The 25,311-nt window shown below is 36.2% G+C and overlaps 1 pseudogene; it reads right to left on the reverse strand.

Annotated features, from left to right (window-relative positions):
- Positions 1-13,212: 13,212 nt before the first annotated feature.
- LOC147488971 (uncharacterized) lies at positions 13,213-17,020 on the reverse strand (annotated as a pseudogene).
- Positions 17,021-25,311: the final 8,291 nt, after the last annotated feature.

A 25,311-nucleotide genomic window follows, 5' to 3' on the forward strand; every position in this document is an offset into this window, starting at 1 on the left:
TTTTCACGGATTTCTTATAATCTTATTTTGTGTCTGTTACCAGTAAATTTAGTGTGCAACTGTGCATGTTTCTTATGACGTTAAGAGGTCATCCCAAATCAGTTTCCTTTATGAACCTCTTGGGGGGATGTTAGAGCAAGTCCAATGGAAGGTGTTATAATGGGTTGTTAAAATGTGTCACATAGGCCTTTTAGCAGTCCTAGTTAAATTTGGCACCCGAAAATCCAAAAACGAGTCCAATAGGACTTTCTTAGCAACTGTTAAAATCGGGATATGGACGGTAGAGTTTTTTGCAACAGATGGCAGAAATTCTGCCGTTCGTATAATCCAGACGCTAAAACACACAATTCTCTTCTCTTCAGTTATAGACGGCAGAGTTTCTGTTGTCCGTCCATTTAATTAAAATGAGAGACAGACGGCAAAGTTTCTGCCGTCTATCCACAAATTACCAACAAACGGCAGAAACTATATCGTCCGTCTCCCGAAACTTATTATGGCAGCTGCTAGCGAAAGTCTTAATTTGGACTGGGTTTATGACTCCTTCCAAATTTAAGAGCCTTTTAGCAGCCCCTTTAGAAACACATTTTGATAATTGGGTTGCCTTTAGTAGCCCATATAGCACCCCATTGGACTTGCTCTTAAGCGGAAGCATGATAAATGACAAGCAAGATGCCTCCTGGTTTTGGCAAAGATTGCTACATATATATAAAAAACTCGTCATGGATTATTCGATCAAGCAAGTTGGTTCAAGTATTACCATAAATATTTGGGAGGATGCTTGGATCCCAAATAATGTACATGGTAAAATCCCTCCATCTTCTGTGATATATGACAACTATATTTCTATATCTCAGTTAATTAATCATGAGTCTAGAGCATGGTGTTCTTAGACTATCACTCCCTTATTTGACCCGATCACAGCCAACAACATCACGTCTATATACTTACCTAGAAATAAGATAGATGACACCATTCATTGGAAACTCAGAAGGAAAGGCATTCACTTTGTTAAATCAATGTACCACTTTATGAGTATGAAGTCTTTGCCCCCACAATCTTGCCAAAAACAACTCTGGAATAGTAAACTTAATCCTAGACATATTGATACGGAACTAAAAGAAATTTAGAAGAAAAGATGCGGAGATTTTCAAAAGGAGAGAATAGATTTAAGGAGGGAGAAGATTAAATAGAAGAATTGTAGAAGTTAAGGAAGAAAAGTATAATAGGTTTTAGAGATTTGATAATTTGATAATTGATAATTGAATGAAATAACTATACTAAAAATGGTATATTTATCTTATATATAATGCGGATAAGGGATTTTCCAATTAGTTCCCGTATTCCCAATTTTACACCAAAATTTTTAATGAAAAGGGTACCGGAAAGTTAGACAGCCACATTATTTTTGCTCTTCACAGAAAGGGTAAAATCGTATATACACCTCTCCCTTCCATCACTAAACTTATAACGGAAAAAAACCCCAAACAGACGCACCTTTCCATCTCTCCATAAATCACAACGAAAAAAAAAACGGCACACAAATTCTCTAAACTCTTTTTCATCGTTATCCCAACTCTCCTCATCACTCTCTCACACACAAATTCTAATTCACAAATTATCTTCAACGCTTTTTCATCGGGACTCTCCTCCTCATCCGAAACTCACTCACCCAGAAACAAATTAATGTTCGGTCTTCTTCTCTGGGCAACGAATCTCCATCACTTCTCTTTCTCAACTCTCTTATTCTGACAAACAAATTTATCCACATTCCTTTTGAATGTCAGAGGTACGTTTTTTTATTCTTGGGTTTTGAATTAAATCGGTTTCTTTAAATCTTTTCACACTTCAATTCGTTTTTCTGTTTTACAAAATCCAAATCTTTCGCAACGGCATCACGAAAACGGGCGTAGAAGAAATGTTCCAGAAAATAAACAACAAAAACAGAATCGTTGTATTAATCATAGAGAGATCGTTATCAAAGGCAGATCAATCAACAACAGTTATCTCCTTACGTTAATGAAGGTTTGTTTGAAACTTTATTCTTTGCCTCCATTTGGTTGGCCATTTTAATCAGAGACCCATCAATAGTCTATTCCCACGAATACGCTCTAGAAACGGAAGCAAGAATGCCAGAATTCTTGATGTTCCTCACCATCGTAAACTTAGGTGACATTTACTGCTATTTTCATGGACACTTTTTTATTATAATTTTGGTTGTTTATTATCACGTACATTTAGCATGGAGATGTTTTTAACTGTATATGTATGCATATGATAATATATTTTACAACTGTTTAATGAACTATTCTATCGATTTCTTATTTAAGTACACTTAACTTATTGTACACAATACATCTCGATGAAGGACTGCTCATAAAATCTTTTTTTCACAAAAACGCATCGGTGTTATGAACTATAAGGTTCTCATGAACTATAAGGTTTTATGCATTGAGATGGGATGAAGCTATCTATTTTTCCATGTCGGTTTACGCCTTTAAAGGTTAACTTGCGTTATCCTCCAACTTCTCTTTACGTAAACATACATTGTTCATACACGAGAATGTTTTTATTGGTATGCACATCTTTCTTATTCATAGTTGCTCTAGGCTCGAAATCCAAATGTCACGGTCTTTATCGATTTTAGAAAACCCTCAAAATCTCGAGCTTAGGTCCAAGGTCAAAGCCATTTTTTTTTTCAATATCAAGTCATTGTTCCTATGGATGCTGACAATCGAATACGGCTCCATGTGCAGTTGACTTCATACTTGATATACGTCATATTAATATAAAAAAAATGTCCAATATCTCTCGTTTTCTGCCCGTTTCTCACAAGTGTACAACTTTATGTTCAAATTTAAAATCTGCAAATGACGAATATATATACATCACTTTGTGCAAATGACATTTGTATATGTATGCCACTTTGTAACAACGATGGTGATGCTCTTTTGTTTCAGTTATACCGTTCCAAGTCGATTTTGTTGTTGTCATTTCTATACATATCATGATCTACATTCTGTCCTTTTGAGGTTGAGTTGTGAAATGTTAATAAAATGAGTTGTTCTTCTCTGGCGCATTTTTTGGAATTAGTTTGCTCTAATTGTGAAATTTGAAGACAATAATAAGTGATTTTTTCAACACTATCATTTGTTTCAGTTAATATAATATGATCGAGTAGCTGCAATTTATGCAGGATAGCATCTTTTTATTTCCTTAAAGTTTTTAATAATTGAGGAAAACAATTACATAGCATGTGTGTCAAACACTTTTTAGTATCTTCTACATTCATCTCTTTGATTGGCTTCCTTTTGTTTCACCAGCCCTTTTGACTGCTCATAACAAATTGATACTTAAGACTAAAAGCTTAAATAGATTATGCATCTTTACTCAATCTAACAATATGCTGGTTTCAAGGAGTAACAGATCCATTACGCATATAATGCCAACACCTCTTCCATCCACAAGATCGTCAAGGATAAGCACTGGGCTTTACAGCTGCGCAAGGGGTTTTGTTCTGGATCAAAACTTCGAGCCTTACATGTTGCCCGAACCCATAATTTGTGACAACTGTGGAGCTAAACAATTCAGTCACGAGACCTCTAAGATATGTTTTTATTTGAAGTTTTGTGTATATTTGACAGTTTTAGGGTGTGCTTCAATTCTGGGAAACATTTTTTTGAAATACATACATCAATTCAAAACTCAAAATATTGCTTTCAATATTCCAAAAAATAGATTTTCTAGCAGTATTTTCCATCAGTCATAAGTGTATAAAGTCAAAATCAGTTGAGGTTCCTTGAGAATATCCTTGAAAGTGGAATTAAAAACTGCTTTGTGAAATGCAAGGGGAGATTGCAAGACTGTTATGTTTGTTCAAATTAGCCCAAGTTTTGCGGACTCGATTAGAGACCCTCTGTTCACTGATCTTTCTTGAGTTGAATTCGAGGAGTTGAACATGGACCCGCACATAAACAAGCAGATATACGGGAGTTGTTCTGGTACAAGCAGATGGTATGCTTCTGATATCTTTACACTAACAATATCAAAAGGGTCGTTCGTATCGAAGGTACTTATTCTTGATGGGAAGTAATGAAACTACAAAACAGCTTGCAATCATTGTAGGTGAGGTTTGCTGCTCATGAACAACTCTGCTTCTTCAAGAGAAGGTAAAGATAACGACTTCAGCACATCAATGAAATTATTTTTTATTTGTGATCTAACTAAAAGTTTTAACTGCTGCTCTTGCATTTTTGACAGACACGGGATCTCGAGAGTCAATTGGCTAAGGAGATGAAAGCTAGACTCCAACATGAAAATAGAGTTGCTGCTGCTTTAGCTAAACCCTCTTCTTCATTCGCATTTTCATACCAAAATCCGATAGTCTGGACACAGAAAAAAGCCGCCACTTGGACCCTCCAAGTTGAGGCCTCCATTGAGGGGCATAACTAACCTTCCTTCAATGCCTAAGATCGATCCCCTGTAAAACAGGCACTGCCAATCGTACCTCACCATCAACAGATGAAAAAGAGACAATATTTCTGGGACAGTGAGAACAAGCAACACCAAAACTCTGATGCAACCAAGGCGAGTCTCAATTTCAGTGTGGCCTCCTCAAGCTTCAACTCAGACTCACACATGTTATCTACAATGAAACTGGTTGATTATTCGACTATTTGGACCTTGATTCCCCAACCCAAAATGCGGGTCTCAATTATTTCTACCCTTTGCCCAGAGTCACACATGCCATCCACGGTGAAACCAATTGATTATGCAACTGTCCGGACTTTAATTCCGCTGCCCAAAAGGCGGGTTTCTCTTGCTACTGAGCGTCCAGGGTCATAGTTATTCCCTACAATGTCACCACAGAACACCTTAAAATCTCATATTGATACTGGTAGTGTAAGGGGTCAACTATCATTTGCAAGGGAGTCAAGAAAGATATCAAAGCTATTCCCACCAATACCAGAGTTGAAGTCGACACCAGAGGGAGAGGTTACTCCTGTCACCAGCAGAGAAGCAAGTACTTAGATAGTCCATCAATGCAAGTTGGCTCATGGAAACCGAAGCACCAAACAATGGTTGCATTGCACAGGAGACATTTCGTGTGGAGCCTTCTCAAGCAAATAAATCAAAAGAACAATAGGAAGTCAGGAAGTCATTGTTGTCTTCTAGAACCTCATATTACTAAACGTTGTTTGAAGTTTCGAACTGGTTTTCACATTCACCCACGCATGTAATTTATTGTCTTAAACATGTAAAGCTCCTTTGCTACATTCTAACTTGAGTATGTACCTGAAAGTTATGATCAATAGGTTTATCAACAGTATTAATTAATGCATAGTTCCTTGATGGTTGTTGAAATTTGATGCTTCTCAGGTCCAATGTTTTGGAAGCTAATTAATCTACATTCAGGCATGTGTCTTTTGATAATCTAGGTGACACTGAATGGATTGAATCTTCTCAGTTCAGGTTCTGAAAATAGAGGAACAAGAACCGCAACTATAGTATGCATACTCAAGTTGTACTGGGCCTCTGAAACAATGATTTTGACGTCTCCATACTATTCAAATATATTATTTATTTGAATCGTCGAACAACAAACTAAACTCAAATTGATTGAAGAGGAAGCTCAACACTTTGGAAAATACACTTAGCGTGTCGAAGTTGGTTTATGAATAAATTACATTTTTTTTTCAGTAACAAATTTGATAATAGTTATATCAATTTACACTTTCATTTCTTTTTTCAATCCCAATTGTTTCATAGAAGTAATGTTGTTTTAGATTTCTACTACAGAATTTATTGAACACAAATAGATGTAATATATATACAGACAAACAATGTCACTATTCCAATGTACTTGCGTTCCTTTTATTTTATCCACAACATTTCTTTAGAAAAAAAAATGTTTATCCCTTACTTATATTTATTTCGTAGTTGCACGTGCCCGTTAAAACCAGTAAAACATGCTCAAATATTCCTATGAGAATAACATAAACTACCCAAGAAACATCATAACCTATGCAGAATAGAGTCGATAAATCTTTGCAAGATACCATGTATCCTTAAACCCATTCTTTTCATATAAAACCTCTACTTCTTGCCCTTCTTTAAACTCCATTCTCCTCTCACAAACTTCTGCATAATCACACTGTACTTTACAAACTGAATTTTACTCTTAGAATAAACAAAACCCTTTCTGGGATCATTTTATTTTATTGGTTTTAACTATTATTGTAGACTTTACATCCAGGACCATCCTAGAACCTCATATGAGTATGGCAGCGACTACGCTATAGACATCTCTGTTAAACTAGCATGTAAGTGCATCTATCTGTCAATCTCTTAAAAAACGGCCACACTTGCCAAGTACACTTTTTCATCTTTGTATTATAGGAAGAACTCTTCTGATTTCCACTGACTTTTGTGTTACCCATGCCATTCGATGGATGCTGGCATTCATGATTGTGCTGCAGTTACAAATGGGCTTTTATTTAAAGTAAGATAATGAATGAACTGCTTACTTGCCATCTATTGGATTTTGGTTCTCTAAACATATGTTCATCCTAACTAAAACGTTGGTATATGATCTCATGACCAGGATCCTGCTAGGCTGAAAGCTAATGGAATAATTGTAGGATGGGGACAACAAAGATTGCTGGACTATGTAAAACTAAATTACAAAAATCCTGCAGCTATAATCCATGAGAATGGTAATACCATTAAACTTCCCCACAACGCCCCGAACCTTGAATTTTTTTTTTTTCACTTAATAACACTAATATGCTCGTGGATCCAGATTGAGTTTTCACATGTTGCACCTTTTAATATTGCAGGACTTCCAATGACTAGCGATGACTCATCTAATTTAGCACCAAATGACATCAGAAGAATTAAATTGTTACAGATATATATAAAAATTTGCATCCATCCATAAGGTATAAATTTTGTTTTGCAACACACTAACACACCTACTCACTTCCTTTAAAAAATTTGCCTTAGTTTCTATTTTATGGATGTTAGAGAGCTTGGAAGCATGGACAAAACTGAAGCATTATCCAAAGACTACCCTTTTCCTAAGCATAAAATTTTGGTACCTTGGTAGATCAAAAAAGTTTCAAACATGAAGTTACAAACACGCCTTTAATTGTTCACTAATCAAACCAAACCAAATTTTGCTTATAGCTTAGCATATTTATTCGATAAACTGTTGAGTTATTACCATTTTATACAAAGAGTTAAATCTATTCAGTCAATAAAAAACATGTACCAAAGACGTAATCCAGGACCTTCACACTCTAATTTCTAAATTTTTATTGCAGGAATGGATCAAACCTCGGGGGATACTTTCTGTGGTCCTTTCTTGATGTTTTTCAAGTAACGGGTGGTTACACTTCTCATTTCGGTCTTTATGGAGTAGACTTCCATGACAAGGAAAGAAGGAGGTACCCAAGGCAGTTAGTTGAATGGTATTCCACTTTGACATAAATTGCATTTCTTAAGAATGAAGCAGATCCATGATTCCATGAATCGAATATGTCCCGCCATTGGTGAGCAATATTTTAATAATGAGTTAGTACATAATGGCCCAAACCAACTAATTGTTTTACAATACTCAATCCTGAACAATATATAAAATGGCCCAAATCAGTCCATCATGAAATGCTTAATATATGGTTGACCAACTGATTATTATTTTGAAAAAGTGCATAGAATAGTTATTCAATCTAGGGACTAGGGAGGCAAACAAATATACAAATGAAAACCGTTAACTATAGTTATTCATGAAATGCTCGAAATTGAGAAATCCACCGCAGATATTCACTTCTTGCTCTTTTATCGATGGCTTTTCTATTTGCTTACTTTGCATCAGTTGTTCATCTACGAATAGCATAGCCGCTTGACAAACTGCACTCCTTCAACATGCACTCTGCACCTTCTTCATTATCTTAATCAAGTGGAAATCTGAAACCTGCCAAAGTTATGCATGCACATCAAAGGAATGTGCAACTAACAATAGAGTGAGACAAATAAAATAACACTCCATTATTTTAATCATTCAATCTCCATACACATAAAATAAGTTATACATTATATGGATAGCTTTGAAATGGTTATCTTGCCACGTAGGCATCTCCAGGAGATCTATTATTTACACATTCAATTCACTCCACCTATTATATCAGACTTAATAGATCTATAGAACAAATATTAATAGTGTCCAATATATTTTTTCTAATAATTATATATTGACTAAATTACAAACAATTAAATATCTCTTTGAATATATTTACTTGCAACATACAAGAGCATCAAATATTGAATCGTACAAATAATACAACTAGCGTATTGAAGTGTTTTTTTCCTTATTGTAGTTTTTGGTTAGACCTCGACCTATATTAATCTAAACCCTATATATGCCTTCATTCTTTTAGTTTTCTCCACCCCAATTTTCTTTCCTAGCACGTGCAACGCACGTGCCCGTTTACTAGTATAGATAATTCATACTTGATTAACAATGAAACTAGACTTCTAAATCTAACCTAAACTTTTAAAGCTAATTAAACTCTAAATAGAAAATACTAAATATTCTAAATTCCTAATAAGTAATCATTCTAATTTGAAAATAATAATCTTAGCACCAGTAGAAGGAATTCTGACAAGAAAGAAGGGCTAGTAATCCTATATCATTTTTCCCTTTTTTGAAAAACTCGACCTCGAGTACATTGATGATAAGAAAAAATAACCTTGTTTTGTCAAAAACAATATTTTCACAATCTTTCCAACGCTTCTTTCAACTTCTTGGGTGAAATTTTCGTAGTCTTTTGCTTGAAGTAAACACATGTCCAAAAGAAACTTCAAACGAACTTTTAACGAATTTCTTTCGACGACACTTCTTACGATATTTCTTGTGCTTCTTTGAATAACATGTAACCATTGGAGAAGAGAACAATGCAAACAAATCTTCATAAGATGGAAAGATAACAGTTTGTGTGCACTCCCCTTCTTGAAAAAAATTCTATATTTTGAAAAATCTCATCTTTTTGTCCAATTTGTAGACTTCGAAAGTTGGAAATCTTCATAAGCAATATGTAGAGTGTAACAACCTGCCCTATCCTTGATGTTAGGATTTAGCGGATCAATTACTTAAGCCCAAAATCTTGAACAACTCCCTAGATGGTAGAATGCATATCTGGCGCAACCATCACCCCATAGGCTAGGCGCCTTTCTAGATACCTGATGCAACCTCTCTCCACGGGATAGGTGCATTTTCAGTATATCCCCATGGGATATTACATTCTCCCCACCTCAAGAGAATGTAATATCCCATGTCGATATTATCCTCACTTAGTCACTGCAGATATCCGACAGTGTGGAGAATGTGCACCTACTTCCCATGAGGTCACCCATCCTTGGACTACTTCTGTTCGAGCACGCTTAACTGTGGAGTTCTCACCAACCCCACAGCCAAACAATCTGGAAAAGGCCTCGACGTTAGGATTTAATGGATCAATTACTTAAGCCCAAGATCTTGAACAACTCCCTAGATGGTAGAATGCATATCTAGCGCAACCGTCACCCCAAGGGCTAAGCGCCTGATAAGCACCCAAAAGTGTAGTTTAAACCCCTTAATAGTATTCTATTTATGCTAATTATATTTATAATAAATAAGAGTTAGTAATGTTTACGTGTTTTTGAGTATTCTAGGTCTTGAAGCTGTTTATATGCCTAAAGACGCCATTTTGCATGAAAAAATGAGTCAAGATGATTACTGAGAAAGTTCTACATTTAAAACCCAAAAATCATGAAGAAAAGCCTTTTTCAAGTCCAGTCAAAGCTAGGAAGTCAAAGTCAATTCAGGTAGAAAAAGAACAGAAAAGTCAATAAAATCTCAAATGGGCATATTTTTGGACTCGGGCCTCAGAATTGGGCCTGCATTATGTCAAAACGACCAACTTGGAGTAAGATTTCCAATGGACCTAGCCTTGCCCCAATTAAAGCTGTAAAAGTAGACAAAAAGGACACTAAAGTAATTTCCAGTATAATTGGCCCTTTTAAACTTAACCTAATGGACTTTGGGCTCACTTTAGAGGCCCAAAATGTAACCCTAACCCTCTCCTATATAAAGAGGGTTAAGGCTAAACTTATTCTCTCCTTCCTCCCTTTAGTCTCTAATTAGTTTAATGTAGTTGTAGTTTAGTTTAGGATTAGAATTAGTTTAGTTTGTAGCCACCATTAAAACCTTTCAATAAAAGCCTTTAGTTCTTCAATTTAACTATTCTCTTTACTTTAATGTCATTAATTTACTATTTTAATATAGATAATCCAATGACACAAGGCTAAAATCTCTATTAGAGGGGGTTAATGACGCCACGTGAGGATGATTGCTTGTTAGAATAGTTGTTGTTTATAATAAAGTTTCAAGTTCATTGTTGTGAGTGTTTAGAGATAAATCTCATAATAATGAACTAGAGTTTAAAGCTACCACCAAAGAGATTTGTGGTGGAGCTAAACTCTCATGCTAGTGAAACCTTGATCCGAGAGGACTTGGTATTCACTAGGGATCAACAAACGATTCGATGACTAAACTAATAGCCAATCGAATCGTGTGGTGGATTATCCCTCTCTATATCCTTCTCTTATCATTTAAATCTACTATTTTTGCAATTATATTTACTATTTTCTTAGCCTCATATCACTCTCTCATTAATTAATAGTTGTTTAGTCTAAATTCATTACAAGTACGTACAAGCAAGAGTGAAAAACACGATTACTCTTCCCTATATCATATGATTTAGAGAGTACAAATATAACTTGATTAGAATGATTTTAGCATGTTAGAACTATGTTTTTCACATCGAATTTATTTATCTTGTCAAATGGTGCCACTGCCATCTTGCTTTGTTACGTATTGCATGTTTAGAATACAAAAACTGTTTTCACTATTCACTAAAACAACACTGAAAAAACTGTTCGTATTTTTTCACAATTTTTCTACTACTGTTCGAGAGCATATGAGTTGTTCAACCAACACTACGTCAAAATGGGAAATATAGTACACGGGCTACACTTGAGGAAGGACGGTTAGTAACAGTTGTATTACTATTGACGGCCCAAGAAGTGAAAGGGACGGCCCATCACAGTCTTAATAATCTTGAACGACTTCAATCAGCCGATCATTTCCGCTCCAAAATGTTCATCCCCAAAACACTTGTTTCCCTCTATCCCCGCCTCTATTTCATTTTAGGGGGAAATTAAAATTTCACTCCTCTTATCTTAATTCTTTTGTTCAACAAAAGAAATTAATCATTTTGCTTTGGTGTTGGATAAAACTTTTAGCTGGGGTATTGATCTTTCTCTTTTTATTAAAACTTTTCAAACTTAAATATTTATGATTATTTTGGCTTTCCTCTTCATCTTCCTCAACTGAATCGTTTGTTTTTATTTTGGACAAAGACAGAGATGTGGAGTTACAACATTTGAAGCTTGTGACTAGTTGTTTGTGACTCTCCACATAGTTAAAACTTGTAAGTATCAAGCTATTTGGTAATTTTATTTGTGTTAGTTATTTCACTCTATACGATAGGAAATGTTGAAGTTTGTATCTTTAAATGTTGAAGCTTGTTTTTTTTGGAGTTATAACAGGTCAAGGTGCTTGCAAATCATCTGACAAATTTCTTAAACCATTTTCACTCAAATACGGAAGATTAAATCATATAGTGGGTTTCCTAATTTTTGTCTTTACTTTTTATTGTCAAGTGAAATATTCATGGATCATATGTTTTTGTCCATGTCTGTGTTTGTGCTCTATGATTATTGTAGCTGGTTTAGAGAATTGAATAGTATTGCTTTGTTCAGGCTTTCTCTTTAACGGACATGTTTGAAGGCATCTTATATATAGTGTCTTGAACAACCTGTTCCTGGGCAGCTTATATATGACAATGTTTAAGCTGTGCACGTATGACAGATAAGATAAGGCATGCCGACACTATATATAACAGAAAGTTTATATACGACAATGTATAAGCTTATATACGACAATGTATAAGCCGTGGCAATCCACAATCAGATAAGTCCGGCCCACAACCTGAAGCACACACTTGCAGAGAGAATCATATGTTTTTAACATATCAACACACCATCCTTGAATTAGAAATTATTCATAGTGATAGAAAAGTAATTAAATTTGGTTGTTTGCACATGTGGCAAGTTGGGGCAGCTTGGGCAGCTAGTATGGAGTAGCACTTGATAAAGCAAATCAAGCTCTATATTTGACCCCCAAAATGGAATGTAGTGAGTTGTCAACTTGATATAGAGTATGGGTTGGCGTGGAAAATTTGAGCTGCATGCCCACTCTACACGTAGGACAATAGAGTAGCATTGAAGATGCTCTAAGGTATCATTGAATGCCTAGTTAAAACTTAGGATTCGATCTCATTTATTCTTTTTGTGAGATTGCCAGAAAAGGATCTGACCACCTTGACTTGTTTGACTCGTCTCATGGTTCAGTGAACATGTGAGGTGACTACATCTGCAAACTGAACACACAATTAAATTTGTAGGGCGTGGTATATATTATAGACAAACTATAGAAGTACAAAGTATAGATTGACTATATATAAAATTCTGAAGTTCCAACCCCTTGCAGAATTTTACTCCATACTAATCATAGTTTATGTTAATTTGTTAATCGGGTATGGTACTTGGTACTCACTACAAAAAAAAAGGCTTTATATCACTGTTAAAAACAGTCACAAAAAGTCTTTTGTCACTGTTTTTTTTTTCCCAAAACCGTGACGGAGTGAGAGTCATTTATTTTTTTTCCAAAACCGTCACAAATATTTGTTCTAGACTAGCCTCTCTCTACCATAAAAAAACGGTAACAATCGCTCAAAACCGTCACAACAAATCATATAATTTGTGACGGTTTTAAATAAACGGTTACGCATTCATCTTTTTCTAACGGTCATAAAAGCACAATTAGTCATGACGGTTTGGATAAAACAGTTGATATGTATATATTGTTTTCTTTTATTAAAAAAAAGAAAAAAAAAACGGAATATATATAAAACCTCCAAAATTGGGGCCCCGCAAACACTCATAAACTACATATCCGAATATAATCCATTAAATTTCAAGTAACACTCATATATATTGCTAATTCTGAACAAGTATATTATTCCCAAAAAAAGGTGCCACAAGTGCTTCCCCTCAATTTCTTTTGTGTGGAGGCTTTAATGGTAATTCCAGAGCCTCATCCCGTTGTATTTGTGCAAATTCTGAACTCAAAAAGTATACATCAGTATAGGAAGAAATTTATACTTCTAGAGAAACTATAACTAAATCTCATTTTCAAGACTGCAGTAGTAGATGCAGAGGAGATGCAAGTCTTAACCATGCATGTCAACATGTTTTCTACGTACAAACAGAACACATGAGAAGCCAAACATGATAAAAGCTCACCAGCTCCATCAAGAAAGAGGCCAAGCAGACAAGAGAAAGGTACAACAAGCCAAAGATGAGCAAATCAAAGTCTAGCCTTTTCATAAGATCCTGGAGTATGGTGTTCTACAAAAACAAGAAAAGGAAAAACAGCTATGAGCAATTCTTCTATCGTTGTGGATAAACAAATGTACACAAAAACAAAGTACAGTATCATGGTACTATGATGCCTAAACACAGCTTAACGCAACACTACACTTGGGTATGTCATTTAAAATTGCAAAAAGTGGGGAAAGTTGTTATCCAATTTCCTATTAAGATAATCAGGTACAACTGCGACAACATACAATACCTTCTTTAGCCTTTATAGCTTGCCCCATGGACTGAACGACATCTTGAAGCAATGGTAATCCCATGTGGTAGTTTATTGATTTCCCATAACCCTTCAATATAAATACTTCCAAGTCATCCGTCCACTCCAATAGAGAAATATGTATATTCATCGGAATTCTCATCAGCAATATACTAAAAGCAAGAAAAAATATTCAAAACAATTAAACTAAGCATCGCCCATACAAAACTAAACAAAAAAAGGAGCAATAAATGAGACATGAGAAGCAAAAGAAAGAATAGTGATATTCAATAGTTGAACCAAAATGCATGAACAACAGCACATAAATGCTCATGTCAGGGTCTTGCCTCTATCAAATGAATACTAAATAACCAACGTTACGATGATCTACCACCGTAACCCATTCACGAAATAATTATTGAATGAATAAATATATTTTGACGATCTGGTTGAATGAGCTTACTATCATGCCATTTTTATGCACAAACATTTTCATGAAAAGAAAAACAATATTAAGACAAAAAATTATTTGATAATAGAAAGAGAGGGAGGGCCTACGCATCTGCCCTTTCAAAGAGGGTGAGAGCCTCTCAACATGGCAACAAAAGGAACATAACAAAATAGTCAAAGAATCAAAGAAGAATCCACCGGAATGAAGCCTCTATTTTCAATGACACAATCTAGCACAATTGCAAAACTATAGTATATACTGAAGTAGACAACTGAAAATGTAGCTGGTTTTATAGGTACAGATTTGAAATCTCAAAACAGCCAAAAAATAGGACTAAGGTAATACACCAAGTTGCATGAGCTAGGTAGATTCGGAAAAATTGAAAAGACCACGAATTCACCATGTAGCGAACCTAGAGACTTAAAAAGGGCTCGCCAAATGACAGTCTCAATGCAATATTAGGTGATACGCACCAAGCTTTGAAAACAATAGACTCGATTCAGATGCTCATTCGAGCAAAGTGTATGACAACAAAGAAAAAGAAACATAAAGTAACAAACAAATAAACAAACAAACAAAAAGATAAAAAAACAAGTGGTACACAAAATGGAAATAAATATCCTTGTCAAATACAGATACCTCATAAAGGGGAAAACAGTCCACAAGCTCGACGGTTGTGTTCAACAAAGATGCTTCTGTCAAAGGAGAAACAGAAGGGTTAGTATGGCACATTACAACGAAGCCTAGAAATATGATAGTTCATTTACCTAGATTCGGAAGAAGAAAAATAAGACATCCGTTTTTGCACAATTTTGCTAATGAAAGTCGTAAATATCTAGACCTATATCGATATGTTAACTCACTTGCTTGCACAGAAACCACAAAGTGAAGAAGTCTCATGTCTTGTAATATTAAGTGGGTACCGCCGCTAAAAGCTGAGGTAACTTCATCTAGAATAGGTTCCTTCAGTTTTTCAACTGCAGGTTCCTGGTTTTTCCTGTAATCCTGCAATTATGTGATTAGGTTAAACAAATGAATTTAGAGCCAATTTGCTTATATTAAATTAGAATGTAATCACTCTCACCAAAAAAGAAATTACTCTAAACTGTGTACCTTGTAGCTTGCACAAGTATCAAAAAACCTAAGCAATGTATCACTTGCTCGACTCTCACTAATTACAGGAAAAGCTCAATGCTGACCCGGTCCTAAACTTCCTTTCCCTTGAAACAGTCCCATCCCAAATGACACAGCACTAGCTGATGCTCGAGGAACCTGTCCAGTTGAACAAAAAGGTAGTACTAACTTTTTAAAACTAACATAATACAAAGAGAAGCTACTCAAAAACAATTGTATGCATTTAATAAAAAGTCAAATAATGTGAGCACAATGAAAAGATACTCAAAAAGGCATGCAAAAAGAAGAGACTTTACAAAGAAATAGATCAATATTTTCATTCCCAAAAGAATTGTTACGAAAATGTAAATACAGGCCCTTAATGTCTTCATAAATTAACAGTTCCTCTATTAGACTTTCTTATGAATGTAATGTGTATCAAATTATCGAAGTCCATTCAATCTGTTGCATCCTTAACACCAATTAATCTATGCGAAGATATGAATAACAACAAATAATTAAAAGAAATAAAAAATAAAAATGTACACGGTAGAGGTAAACATAACACTGCAGTGGGTTTCCAGAACTACGATTTGGCTACATTGCTACTTATATCAGTGTTGCACCCAACATAAGTCCTTGTTAATATATTTACTAAATTAGGTAAATGAAATATGAACAAATGACGACCTAGAAAGTGAGACTGTAATCCAAAGTCATGAGCCAATAAACGGGAAGGAAGCCAGAAACATCTCTTCTTTAAACTGACAATGGATCGAACAACAAAATATACAGAGCAGGGTAACAAATTATACATCTCTCGCTTATCGTGGTTGCGTGATTCAAACCTCCCATCCTTTCCAAGGTTTTCCTGCTAACACTTCATTTTACTTCAACAAATTCAACTTCTTGTGTTTGTCTTAGGAACACCAATAGACGAACTAGGGTGCCAAATGGCATGATCCTAAGAAAAGCCGCATGCACAGATAAAAGGTTGTGGTAGCAACGAATTAGTCATTGCACCAAACTCTCTCCATCACTTTCCTCCTTGAACTTATATGTTTTACAGAATTTTGATTGCCCAATTCAGGCACATTCATGAACCAGGTCAAACTTAATTAATGGGTCACCAATGAGAGATCTCTTAAAGTAATCAGGGAAATGAAACTTGAATCAAAGCTGGTGCTTATTTCTCATTGCAACTTTAGGCATGATAAAGATATAGACGAGGGAGACAAAGGTAGCAATAATCAGGTTCATTTGGAAAAAATAGTGTCAAGAATGCAAGTGCCAGCAACATGATAAAGGCATGAAGGATATGAACAAGACAAAGAGCCCAAAAGACTGCCTGAAAGCTAGTTCAGATTCCCTATATCAGACCATATGCCTACAATGTAACTATTACAGATCCGCATCAGATTCTCCTTGGTAGAATTTGAATTTATTATAGTACCCTCTAATTTGGTCTCACAAGATTAGACATAAACAAAGATATACACCCTTTGAACCAATAAAAGAGTTTAGCTCCAGTTACGAGTAAAAAAGCTAGACCCTTAGAAAGTCAGAATAAATTATAAACCATGTTGCAAGAAAATCTAACAAGCTAGTAACTTGGAATAGTGATGATAAAGACTTATTTTTTCATATTTTACCTCTTTCATTTTTGTATTATTTTTGTTTCCCTATTCTCAAATGGTAGGTTAATCTATTTCGTAATACACCCATAGCAAGTGACTAGCTAAATTGTTTCCTAATGCCTTAGTTTAATTTACGGCAGCTTAGGATTCCGCATTTATGGTCTGGGCAAATTCAACAACCTCATAGTCAGAGGTATAGTGAAATGGAAGCTCCTTCGAGTCCTGGGTATTATTCGCCTAGGCATCATGGTGGGCGCCATGATGCGAGGCAGGTGCCTGAGTTTCAACTTTCTCCGCCTTCCGGGTCGACATCGTATGGGATTTGGGGAGTTTACCGATAGGGCTTCAAAGGAGGAGTATGGGAGGCAGATCATTTAGTCATCAACCACAGCCTACAATTTGATAATCGGTCACCTTTTGTCGATAATGTGGTCCGGGTTCCAAATTTGAACAATACCTAGTGAGAGTGGTGGTTTTCCGCTTAATCTTGGTCACCCTCGGAATGGTTTCAAAGGGAATGGTAGTAGGTGTGAGCAGTGGATGGCTTTGCAAAGGAATCAAACTCCAATTGATAATGAGGTCGTTACCCTCGATCCTAGATGGATCGCAGCTTCAACCTCATTTGGAACCACAAAACCGTATGAACGAATTCCATCGGTTTGGTAGTCCTCCTCAGGCTTGAAAGTGCAACCATAGAAGGAAGGCTTACCATTTTAATCCGAAGCAAATTTGGAGTCCGAATATACCCCAAGGAACTAAATGATCCTCGTAACCCATAGTGAAGCTCATAATCACGAGTGAGGATGGATCCAAAGATCACCACTTGAACCCCCAAGAATTAGTTATGGTTACATTCAATATATTTTGGGTATAGTTAAATATTTCCTTTTGTTCTAGCTTGAATCGACAAAAGGACTCTTAATTACTAATAGAATGAAGGCAAAGCACCAAGTAAATTCAAAATAAAAAATTGCACCTTTGAAGCAAGAAAATTAAAATCGAATTGGCATCAACCCTAGTTTAGCAATGGAATCCCTAGGATACGGAAAACATAATTCAAAGTGAAAGTTGAAGATTCAATAGGTACTTACTAAATCGGCAAGAGAGAGAGAAGATTGAACAAATAATCAAAAGAGACCATTGAGAAGGAAACCTAAGTTTAGAAGAAGAAGTGTGAGAAAGAGATCCGGTCCAAGAAAATAATTAATAGAGCGATTTTGTGTTCTCCAAATTTCGGTTGTTATGGGTTTTGATTTGCAACCCTTTCCACACGGTTTGGTGCAATTAATAAGTGTTACAAATTAATTTTAGAAAATCAACCGAATTAAAGTAACACTCAACTAAGCGTGAACGCTTACCAACCACAAAAGAGTGTTACAAAACAAAAAGATGTGTGTTACAAATATCATGTTATGGTGTAGTGTCACCAAGATGATGATAGTTCTTCTTTGGTTGGGGAGTAAAAAATGAGGGATCAATTAAAGATGTGATGATACGCTTTTGGATTGAGAGCGGTTTTCGCTCGGGTTTTGAGAGTGGTGAGTGAACATTTTGAGAATGTAGATCGTGGACTAGAGAATGCTTCATGGATGGAGGGTGAGTGAAAAGAGAGTCGTGAGAGATTGAGGTTATTTTTTTTTGTGTTCATAAGAGGCACGAAGAGTGAGTGAGAGTGAACGGGCTGTTTTTTGAAGCGCAGTTTTTTAATGGGTCGAGTCAAGGGGGACCAAAAATGGATGGGTCGTCACATAAAGGCGGGGAATATGTAACTGTTTTAGTAGAATGGTCACAAATATTACTCCATACATATGCCCTTACTTAGAAAAAAAAAAAAACATTTGTGACAGATTTCTCGATTCGACCGTCACCAAAAACTTTTTAAAACAAATACAAAACACTTTTCTCGCCATTTATGACCGTTTCGAACAGAACAGTCACAAATAACATTTTAAAACAGTCACAAAAACCCTTTTTTCTACTAGTGACTTAAATGTGTATGTGTCATTCTTGCTTTAGAAAACTGATTTTGAGCTAACGGAACTTGACTGTAAAACTTGTTTTTATCTGGTGTATGTCTTTTATATATATTCTAATCAAAGTATTGTGCTTGAATGTGTTAATTCTTCTATTTATGTGCTATCCTAGCTTCGTTTTAGATGTTTATGTGCTTCACCTTGTTCACTGAAGTGTTTACTGCTCATGTTTGAGACTATTTTATTTATTTTTTCTTGTTGTTTATCTACATTTTGGATGTGATTAATGTGAAATCTAGTATTTGTATCAGTTATTGATAAGAGCCCAAAACTGTAGTTTTAACCCCTTAATAATCATACTGTTAGACCAATTATGTGAATAATAAGTAAGAGTTAATACTGATTACGCGTTTTTATGCATTTCAGGCTTCAAAGTCCATTATGTGCAGAAATGTGCCATTTTAGCGAGATAAAGGAGCAAAAAGTCGCCAGAACTTCCGAATGCCATATCTTTGGACTCGGACCTCTGAATGAGGCCTACCTTATGTCAAAACGACCGCTCGGAAAGAGCTTTGCAATGGTCCAAGCCTTGACCCAACCAGAGGAGCAGAAGTGGACGAAAAGTCTGTGGAAGCCAACTGCAGCTGAAGAGGCCTTTTGATCGAAAGACTGGGTTTTGGGCCCGATTCTCGCCCAAAACATGGCTCCAAGCCCATGCACGATTTTTGGATCTGAATGTATAAGAACAAAAGCTTAACTCAGTGTTAATGGCAGTTAGGTTAGGTAGATAGCTTAGAATAGAAAGTAGCCATTAAAATAGCTTCTAGATCTAGATTTAATTTTTTTATTTAATTAGTTTCAAATCCTTTATTAGATTAAATCTTTGGATCTTGTTCTTCATTTGATTAGATCAATAAAGTAGTGCCCTTTATCAATTTCGTTTTTGTCATTTACAATTTATTAGATCTAAATTCAATTCTTGTTACCATTCAATTCTTAGTTATTAATTAGATTCCATTATTGTTTAATTAAGTAAATTTCAATGCTTTATATTATGTTTAGTTTAAATTTAAATGGAAATGATTGTGGAATGATTCAAGGCTAAACCTCCATTAGAGGGGTTGAGAAGCCTTGATGAAAGCTTGATTCCGCTTAACGTAGAAGTCGCCGTAATTTCTATTCCACGCCGAAATAATTAGTTCACCATGAGAATAGGTTTAATTGTTCACATGCTAGTTATAAATTGGTAGAAATGCCATGTGTAATTAGGGATTAGGAAGAACCGATTGTTCGTAGTAGCAGTTCAATTCGATTACGATTAATTTAATTGCCGCTAGTGGATTAAGTTGAGTTAAGGTGGAATCAATCCCCCTCTAAACTCCTTATCATCGAATCAACGTAGCATTCCCTTAGTATTTTGATAACCGACTAGTGCATTTCGTGGGTAGTTGCATCGTAGTCTAGTCCCCTTTTCGTAAAGCTCTCATTGACTTTAAGTAGAGTATTGAGACTAGAAAACAAGCATACGGAAGGACTAAGAGTGGAACGAATCACTCTACTCCACTATATCTCATAGGATTGAGAGTAGAAAATATCTTTGATAAACAAAGGCTCACAAGTCTAATAGTAGTTTTAGTTTTACTTGCGTTTCGAAGTTTAATCGCTTTATCTCGTAGGTAAAACTATTCAATTTTACTTTTATCAAATGGCGCCGCTGCCATCTTAGTTTCACTTTCGTATTGTTTTCGTAGTGTTAATACTGTTTTTAAAGTCCCATTTCACCCACCCACCCTTGTTGAATCATACTGTGGTTGTCCATTTTATAGTTGAAAAATTTCGGGCAAAATTTACATCGAAGGCCAGCAGGCTCTCCTGAGCCATGACCAGCCCTATGTTACTAGACACCGAAATGACGACCACCTAAAAACACCGTAATTTGAAAATTACTCTGAGCCGAAGCTACGTGTTAAATTTTTCGGATTTCGGCTTTGATTCGAACTTTGCTCTTTCATATTTTTCAGTGTTCTAACCTCGCTATATACACCTAACAAGCGTAAACAAGACGCTATTCATAAGCCGGGCAATGACGCAATCAGGTATTCCTTTCTTCCACACCTCGCATCTCCTCGTTAGAGTTTTATACTAGTATATCGAATTGTTTGGAGTGTTGCATGTTTAGTTAAGCTCGACTTAGTCTTGCATGAGATTAAGGTCCGGTAGAACAAAACACCAAACGTAAATACACAACAACAAAGAACAAACAAGTCTATCTAGTATACCACACACTACACCTCTAGCTACTATTTCACACACACCACCGATATAATGGGGAAGAAAGAGAGACTCCTCTCTCGACTTCTACAAAGCCTCGAAATGATAGCCCCAAATCTTGCATCGCTCTAGCAGACTCCAAATGGGGATTTTAAATCCCTCAAAATATTTTTAATTTGTTACTGCTTTTTCATGGTTTAGACCATGACTAACCTTATCATCGACACGCGTAGGATTGAACAAGTCTTAACAACATTCCACCATCCTACGGTTGGTACGAACAAATTAAATTAAGTGGTATTCCCTTTCACCTTAGCCGATAAGGCTGCCTTGGTTAACTTAACGCCCAAGCTAATTCGTGGGACTCGTGGGCTAAACTTGTTCACCGCTTATGGAACATTTTTACCCACCCCTAAAGACGGATGAGATGCTTTCCAAGATTCATTTCTTTTCGACAAAATCCTCATGAATCATTTTCGAGGCTTGGAATCGCTTCACCGACCGCTTATAGAGTGTCCACACCATAACCTAGCAAAAGACACGCTAGTTCGTGCCTTTTTTCAAAGGACTTCAACATCACCATAAAGAAGTCCTTGACATTATGAATGGGGGTAGTTTCTTAAGTAAAGGAGCCCCTGAGGCTTATAAATTTTTAGAAGACCAAACTGCTTAAATAATAATTGGGGGTAGTGATGATATCCCCCGCCAGCCTAGTTCTTCTTCAACAGCTTAAGGTCACCGGTATGTTTGAAATTAAACACGATTCCGAGCTTAAAACTCTAATCGAATCACTCACTAAAAAAGGTAGAGGCCATTTCGTACAACAAAAGCCTATCCCCGGCCATGAATGTAAATTCAAACCCATGTAGTTTCTGTTTGAGCCCCGAAAGCATCCCGATTCACACCGGCCCTATAGCCTATGAACGGAGACTTGTTCCATTAATAGTGAACCTAACCCCTTGAGACAAAATCCCAACTTCGGTTGGAGAAATAACCAAAACGTCACACCTCAAGGGTACAATAATCAATATGTTAGGCCCCACGCAAAGCTTTTAACCAAGCCCCACTACGACAAGGATGTGGTCGTGGTAATTTTAATAATTATAACAACCAAGTGCAACCTCGACAAGGTCAAGCACAAGGTCAAGGTAATTATAATAATTATAATGCTAATAGAGGTATCGCTCCCAGAAATAATAACTATCAAAAAATCCACCAATAAAATAATTCACGGAAATAGTTCCAAAGAACACCACCCGTGAACACTACACCCACCCAACCGGATCGCCTTGACACCTTCATACAAGTGAGCCAAAAAACTTTTCCAAACCATGGCTCAATCTAACCAACAGCTTCTACAATTAATAATAATTTAACCCAACAAATGGCTCAAGATAAAGCCCAACCCAAAGGTGTGTTTCCAGTAACGCAATACCTAATCCTAAAACAACAAACACAAATTCTTTGAGGTAACCGATAATACTAGTAATGAATATGAAAATGTAGGTGAGATAAATGCCATCACCACTCTCCTTAAGCGCAGCAGAGTGGTTGATAACAAGGTAACTATGCCTATAGTTACCCCCACCGTAGCCCCTACACCGCTATTTTACTAGATAATCAAATAGAAACCAAGAGCCTACCACCGTGAGGTACCAGCCACAACACAACCTAAGAAACAAAGCCACGGTTAAACATCCAGTGATACCATTGCTAAATATAGACGTAAACCACCGCTTCCACAAAAATTAGCCATGTTAACTAGGGGATACAAATTACGAGGAGATTAGGGACGCCAAGAATCTAACTATAAACCTTCCCTTCCTCGGCTATTAAAAAGCTACCACATCATGCTAAGTTTCTTAAGAATTGTGTACTACTAGGCGAAGACAAATATACCAAAAGACGCTTTTTAACGTAACAATTCCCAACCTTATCCAACATAATGGAATTGTTAAGTACAAAGGACCCCGGTCGCCCTATCAGATAATGCACCTTAGGAGATTCCTATCCTATTTAATCGTTATTAGACACGGGGCTAGTGTTAACTTACTCCCATTTTATTTGTATAGACAAATAGGTCTAGACAAGATGCAACCCACTAAAATGACGCTTGCAATTAGCTGATCGGTCCTATTAAGTATCCTAAGGGTGTAGTCGAAAAATGTGTTGGTAAAAGTTCGATTTCTACTATCCCATGATTTTGTAGTCCTCGATACGTAAGTCGCTAACGACTCGTCCCGATCATTCTAGGGAAGCCCTTTCTTGGCAACCGCCAATGCTTCCATTAATTGCCGTGGATGGTTCAATGTCCATGTCTTTTGGCCATCTTGTCGTTGAAGTTAATGTTTTTAAACAAGGACACGCTTATCTCGATTAGCCTATGGATGGAGAGGTTAGCATGATCGAGAGCTTTGCTCGAGATTATTTCAACAACACGCTTCCTCGATAGTCATATGCCCAAAATTCTTTCCTTTGGGAAGTCGACTCCAACATTTTCATCCCTACACTAGTCGATACACGTATTATTGATGAGGAAGGGATAGAGGATTTTCTCAAAGATGTAAAGGACTACCATAGTAATGTGGATATGACCAATCTAGATGAGGAATCGATGAGTTTCTTCGAAAGTAGGTGACAATTCACCCTATCAAGAACTAACTTGCACAACATCCACCTCGACTCCCCTCCTTCCACCCTTTCAAAGGAATCTCGAGTTTGCACTCGATCCTTTTGTTTCTCCTGTGCTTCATAATTTTTTAAATCCTCCTAGCAAATAGATACTTCAGAAGGACAAACTATTTGACACCTTCATTTTCAGAATTGAGACAGTCCCTACACACACAATGAATGAGTTCGGTGCTAAAACCACATCCTCATTGTGTACAAGCTGTCTTTCTACAACTTATCCATATCCACCATATTCTCCACACCCATTCACTTTTACACACTTATTTACTAGAACACCCACTCATTCAAAAATTAAAAAGAAGGTGCATGATAGGTTACACAATAGGGTAATCCGACTTCCCTTTCATATCACTAGGTTGAGTCATAGGGAAAATTGGTGTTTGATTGTGTTTGGATATGTTTTCTGTGATATTTATTTATGGAATGATCCACAACTATTTCGGTTGTTGATATATGATCAATTGCATGTTCATACATATGTTTTAGATAAAGTCTCGAGTATCTGACTATAAACGACTCAATTTCTGTGTTTGGTGCACTTCCTTACACTTTAATATATTGGCGAAAGTGCACCATTAAGGTAACCGGCCCTCCCTATGGAGTGTGTGGCTGTAAGTACGGATCCTAAGTCCACGGTTCACATAGTTCACGCTTTCCACTTTTGCATGTTTTTCTCGGATTTTTGAGTCATGTTTCTCTATGGTGTGAATTATGTCTTTATTGCTTACTGTTTTTCTTTCTAAAATAAAATAAAAAATAAAAAATAAAAAAATAAACATAGTAATCTAGGAAGTCTCGAATCGACTTTAAAAAGACCTTATCGCTAAAACAAATTTTCTAAGCTTCATGTAAAAATTTGTTTGGGGGGTGTGTTAAATGTTTCCGTAATAAATGTTTTATGTCCCATTAGAGTTGCTTAGGCCGCTTTTATTGTATTACGATTTGGATTGACATAATCTATTAATTTAGAGTTCATTCGCTCGCGATAACTTACGCCATGCACGACTTCGGTATGTTTTCCACTATCTCGTATGTCATCTGAAGTCGGAATAGAGTGTTTTATGGATCATTGATAGGAAATTCTCTCCTGATCATTTCCATATCTCATTCGCATAAATCGGACCGGTAACGGCCGGGAATTTTGATTTGAAATTCGCGAAAAAATCGAAAAATCAAAATTTCGATTTTGGGCTTGGGCCCAACCCAGCGCACGACCAACGACATGCGACTCGCTACATTCTCAGCAAATAGTTCATCGTTTTTCCACTCCATTCCGCCATTAACAAAGCTCAAAACCCTAACAAAAATAAAAATTAAAAAGAAATACCATAAACTCACGCCAACCATCAAATTTCCAAGCCAAATCTCTTCTAAAACTAA

Source organism: Coptis chinensis, chromosome 7 (genome assembly GCF_015680905.1).
Source record: "Coptis chinensis isolate HL-2020 chromosome 7, ASM1568090v1, whole genome shotgun sequence".
NCBI classification, from domain to species: domain Eukaryota; kingdom Viridiplantae; phylum Streptophyta; class Magnoliopsida; order Ranunculales; family Ranunculaceae; genus Coptis; species Coptis chinensis.